Here is a 5,647-nt window from a genome sequence, read left to right as displayed (position 1 = left end):
CTTTCCTCTAAAATAACCTTCATGGGTAAATGATGATGTTGTCCTCAACCTGCTGCTGATGCTCAAATTATGGACCTTGCTAACCCTCAGCATCCCAGAGACAAGGATTACTGTTAGGGGCTTGGGCAAACTTTGGGACTTTGGTGCATCTTGATTAACATGCAACGGAATGAAACACCAATGTTGCCCACAGCCTAACTGGAGAAAACAAGACAGAATAGTTTCTCCGCTGAACATTTGGGGACCTGCTTGGCCTCTGTTGCGGGATATGTGGATCGCTTGCCACCTGCTGGTCGTTTGTCGAACTGCAGCAGGGATGTGTTGAAAATCTGCAGAGGGATTCATTCCACTTCATTCAGTTCAAGTCTGTTAACTCTGCTCTGTAATCAGGTGTGTGTCCCCACCCCCCCACCCCCGTTCCCCACGATGGCCACAGTAGTGATATCCGAGGTGTTCTATCTGTGTGTGTGGTGCACGTGTGCACACGTTTCCTCGTCTGCGTGCATGTCCGGAAGTCAGAGGGTGATAGCCCAATACTGAACACGGTCCTCCTCAGTCACGTGTCACCTTATTTTTTGACCCAGTGTCTCTCACTGAACCAGTAGCTCATCCCTTTGGCGAGACTCTTTGGCCACTGAGTCCTAAATATCCCCGTCTTCCCTTCTTCCCATCACTACCATGACTGGCTTTTATTTTATTTTACTTTTGCTAATCTGAACTCAAGTCTGAATATTTGAGCCGCAAGAACTTTATCCACCGAGCCATCATCTTCCCAAACACTGGGGTGCGTTTAACATTCGGGTTCTGGAGCTTTATCCCACGCCCCCTCAAACAAGACCCTGGACCTTGTTCTCTCAAACCCCGTTTCCTATGCCACGGATGGGACTGCCTCACCTGAGGTGCACCTCGTGGGAAGGCAGTAAAGAAGGGACCTTTTCTGGTAAGAAGTGGGTATTTGTCCTGGAAGGTCGGGAACCCTGGTGGTTTTGACGGAGGGGAAATGGGTAAGTTAATACTGAGATGCTTGTCCTGCTGGGCCTAGGGAGTGGTCAGAAACCTAACTCTGTAACCAACCAATCGCTGATGTGACCTAAGACCCACTCCACAGGATGTAACTCATACCTGACACTGGTATAGACAGCCCTGGGACCTAGGGGACAACCACATAACATTGGTCTAAAGAAAGAAAAAAAATGTAGTGATAAAATGACTCTGAATGACATTCTTTTGTACTCCTAGATGGGTGCCTTGTTCAGCCGCCATCAGAGATGCTTCCATGCTGCAGCAGATGGGACAAGTGTAGGCCAGCAGGCTGGTACTACAGAGAGATGGAGAGACCCTGAAGCACACAGCCCTACATGGGATGCCCCCGTCAAATCTTTCTCTTAACCCCATGCTTATACCTGCAACATCGGTTCAATATCTTTATTAAGCCACAATTATACTTGTAAAACAAACAAACAAACAAACAAAAAAAGGTTTGTCATCCAAAAAGGAAATCTACCCATCCCGCGACCTTATGACTAGCTTCACCCCGTTTATTTCTCACCCCGCCAATGTTTACCCTTTACCAAAGGTCCTAGATTTGATGGTTAAATTTGTGTGTCAACTTGACTGGGCGAGAGTGCCCAGAGATCCAGCTAAATGTTTTTAGCACTTGTCTCTAAGGGCGTTTCTGGATAACTTTAACATCTGAATTGTAGGTTGAGTATGGCATTACTTTCCCTGTGTTGGGACCCATCCATTCTGAAGAGGACAGACAGGGAGGAGTCTGTCTCTGCTCGGCTGTTTTCTGAAGAGGACAGACAGGGAGGAGTCCGTCTCTGCTCGGCTGTTTTCTGAAGAGGACAGACAGGGAGGAGTCCGTCTCTGCTCGGCTGTTTTCTGGAGAGGACAGACAGGGAGGAGTCCGTCTCTGCTCAGCTGTTTTCTTACTTTCTGCCTCTTGCCCCCAGACTGGGGCTGAGACGAGAATTCGTGCTGCAGGAATCTTTCTGGAATAGCACCCCAACATCGATGAAACTAGAAGAGAGGAAATGTATTCGCCATGCCATAGATCCAAGTCAAGATAGTTCCTGAAAGCCCTTGGTCCTCGCTCAGTTTCCGTTCTTGTGTTATACTCTCAAACCACAAGGTGGGGTGAACAAGCAAGTGAGATTTTTACGGATGCACACCTGGCAGTCAGCCTTCTGTTTTTGAAGGCATATATTATAGTGTTTGTGGTCAGGTTGCTAAGGGCAACAGCCCATGGTTTCAGCTGTTTCTCCAGGTCTTTTTGTTCCAGGTAGCAGGTGAATTCATGCTTGGAAATGCACACTACAGCAGCACTTAAAGTAAGTCACGAAATCACTAGCTAATAATTTTTTTTTTCGACATTATTCTACTTCACCTGTTCCTGGATCTCCAAGTTTTAGAACTTGAGGCTGAGTGAAGTAATCCCCAAAATATAATGTCTATCAACTCATCTTCCCCCTCTGCCCCTCCCTCCCTCCCTCCCTTCCTCCGTCCCTCCCTCCCTCTCTCCCTTCTATCCATCCATCTATTATCTGTTTTTCCAGTCTCCTCTTGGTTCTGATACTCAGGAGCACTCACAAGCGATACAGTTGCCAGTGACTTTATTTTGCTCAATGTCTCCATCTGATGCTTGAAACACTTGACTGGCACAATGCATTTGGCTCTGCAGGCCTGTGATGTTTAGACTTAGTTGTCAATGTAACTGTATCTGAGGTCAACTAAAAGGCAAGACCTTGGGCACTCCCGAGAGGGAATTTTGTGGATCAGATGATTTGAAGTGAGAAGAACCTACCCTACGTCTTGGTGCCATTTTCCAGTGGCAGCCTAGATAGAAGATGACAGAGGAAGCTTTGCCTTCATTCTCACCGGCAGGTTCACATGCTTTGTTCTGTGTAACTTTGTTGACATTAGGGCCCAGATTCTATGGGTTTCCAACACGGACTGAGGACCAGTGGCCCTCCACGCACCCTCTATTCTTTTCAGTACTATGCTGGAATTGCTGGGGCACCCTGCCTTGTGGGTTGAGAAGTTACCAGGTTCTTGTCTTCTCTAGTGTGAGATCTCCATCGTTGGACTATATCCAAACCACGCAGTGTAAGTCAGTCTAATAATTTCCCTTTAATATCTATTAATTCTCTCCAATCTGTTCCTCTAAGGATATAATTTTTGTTCTTTTGAGGCAGGGTTTCTCTGCAGCTTTAGAGCCTGTCCTGGGACTCACTCTGTAGACCAGGCTGGCCTTGAACTCACAGAGATCTATCTGCCTGCCTCTGCCTCTCGAGTCCTGGGATTAAAGGCATGTGCCACCACTGCCTGGCAGGATAGGATTCTTTTAAAATATTTTAAATTCATTTTACATACTAACCATAGTTCTCCCTTCCTCCCCTCCTCCCACGGGGAGTCAACAAAGTCTGGCATATTAAGTTGAGTCAGGACCAAGTGCTCCCCCCCCCCACACACATCAAGGCTGAGAAACGTATTGCAACATAGAGAATGGGCTCCAAGAAGCCAGTTCATGCACCCAGGATAAATGCTGGTTCCACTGCCATGGGCCCCACAGAAAGATCAAGCTGCACAACTGACACCCATATTCAGAGGGCTTAGTTAGGGCCCATGCAGGCACCCCAACTGTCAGTTCATAGTCCATGCGCTTCCACTAGCTTGGGTCAACTTCCTCTCTGGGTTTCCCCATCATAATCTTGGCCCCTCCTTGCTCATGTAATCCCTCCTCCCTCTGTTCAACTGGACTCCAGGAGCTTGGCACAGAGCTTGGCTGTGGATCTCTGCATCTGCTTCCATCAGTTACTGGATGAAGGTTCTATGATGACAATTAGGGTGGTCACCAGTCTGTTTACAGGAGAAGGCCAGTTCAGGCATCCTCTCCATTATTGCTAGGAGTCTTAGCTGGGGTCAAAGGATATGATTCTTAAGAAAGGTATCTACATACGGATACACAACCCTCATAGCCTCTTGAATTCTCTTCCTTAGGATGTCCTGCTTCTTATTCCTTTGAACACAACAAAAAAGAAAAATAAAAGAGTGTGTCTACATTTATTTAAGCGTTATTGTCAAGAGTACTCCTGGCAAAGAAATGCTGGCTAAGAGTTGAAGAAACGTGAACCATGTAGAACAGAAGATTCCCCGAGACTGTAAAATCAGATGACTGACAGGCCTGGGTGCTTCGGAAGCCCTTTTCACACCCGAGGTCCATGAATGATGTAATCGCATCCTCTGAACATACGTGAAATGGATTCTTGTCTGACCTTACCATCTGGCTCTCGGAGTCTGCGGCCTCTGGATGTGAGCAGTGGAATGGGTGAGCAGAGACGTTCAGGGGCACATTGTGTAGTTCCTCTCCCATACTCATAACCTCATGAGCGTGGATTGTGAGAGAACAGTGAGGTTAGGGAGGAAGGGGTTGGGTGTCATAGTTTTGATATGCATACTTTATTCAATTGTGAGTTTATGTGATTCATTTTTAAAGTTACAGTTTTTAGCATCAGTGTTACCAAATGCTTGAAAACTTGTTCTTGAAAGCCTGGATAAGCTGTCCCTGATCTGCTGTGGATTATAGCGCACCAGTTGCGTGAACTGGCCTTGTCCATCTAACCTCAGGTCCAGGCACAAATTGCTTAAGTATAGTCCTGAATGTATAATCCTGAGACGCGTCCCATTTAATTCTAATCTAGATGTTTACACGGGTGTCCTTTCTACTTGAAACCCCCTTTGCTCCCAAATCTGTGACTCCGTAACCTTCTCCTGACTCAGTTCTCAGCTCAAAGTCTCTACGTTCAATAAGTTGCCTCTTGTTTTAACAAGTGCCCCTCAAAACCTTTTATTTTTTTAAAAAAGAAAACAAACTTTTTTTTTTCCATTTTACATACTAATCCCAATTCCTAATCCCTCCCCTCCTTCACTTTATCCCTCACCCCTCCATCCACTCCACAGAGAGGCCAAGGCACATTGCTCCGAGAAAGAACCAAGACCCTCCCTGTTATGTCCAGGCTGAGCGTGGTATCCATCCAAAGAGAATGGATTCCAAAAAAGCCAGTACAAGCAGCAGGGACAAATCCTTGTGCCACTGTCAGTGGCTCCGCAGTCTGCCCCAGCCATATAACTGTTACCCACACTCAGAGTCTAGCTTGGCCCTGTGCTGGTTTCTTCCTAGTCCTGTTGGAGTTGCTGAGCTCTCATTAGCTCAGGTAAGCTGTTTCAGGGGGTGTCCCCATCACGGTCTTGACCTCTTTGCTCATATTCTCACTCCTGCCACTCTTCAACTGGACGTTGGGAGCTCAGCCCAATGCTCCGCTGTGGTTTCTGCCTCTGCTTCCATCAGTTGCTGGATGAAGATTCTATGGTGACATTTAAGATAATCATCAGTCTGACTAAAGGGCAAGGTCAGTTCAGGCACCTTCTCCACTATTGCTTAGGCTCCTAGCTGGGGTCATCCTTGTGGATTCCTGAGAATTTCTCTAGTGCCAGGTTTCTTGCTAGCCCCATCCTTTTTTAAAAACTAGCTCTTCTATTCTTTTTTTTTAATTAGCTCTTCTCTTCTTTTTTTTTTTTAAATTAGCTCTTCTTCAAATTTTATTTCTTTTTGGTCATACTCAATGCTGGGTTTACTTTGGTTTTC

The 5,647-nt window shown here is 46.4% G+C and overlaps 1 long non-coding RNA gene across 1 annotated transcript; it reads left to right on the top strand.

The window, feature by feature from the left end:
• The first annotated feature begins 758 nt into the window (after positions 1-758).
• Positions 759-5,179, top strand: LOC113457372. Its single transcript, XR_003377963.1, has 3 exons — positions 759-940; positions 1,240-3,108; positions 4,003-5,179. It is a non-coding gene; the product is annotated as an uncharacterized LOC113457372 (long non-coding RNA).
• Positions 5,180-5,647: the final 468 nt, after the last annotated feature.

The sequence above is a fragment of the Microtus ochrogaster genome, chromosome 24, assembly GCF_000317375.1.
Source record: "Microtus ochrogaster isolate Prairie Vole_2 chromosome 24, MicOch1.0, whole genome shotgun sequence".
Classification (NCBI taxonomy): domain Eukaryota; kingdom Metazoa; phylum Chordata; class Mammalia; order Rodentia; family Cricetidae; genus Microtus; species Microtus ochrogaster.
Note: the sequence above shows the minus strand (reverse complement) of the source record. Positions and strands in the feature narration are given on the sequence as shown.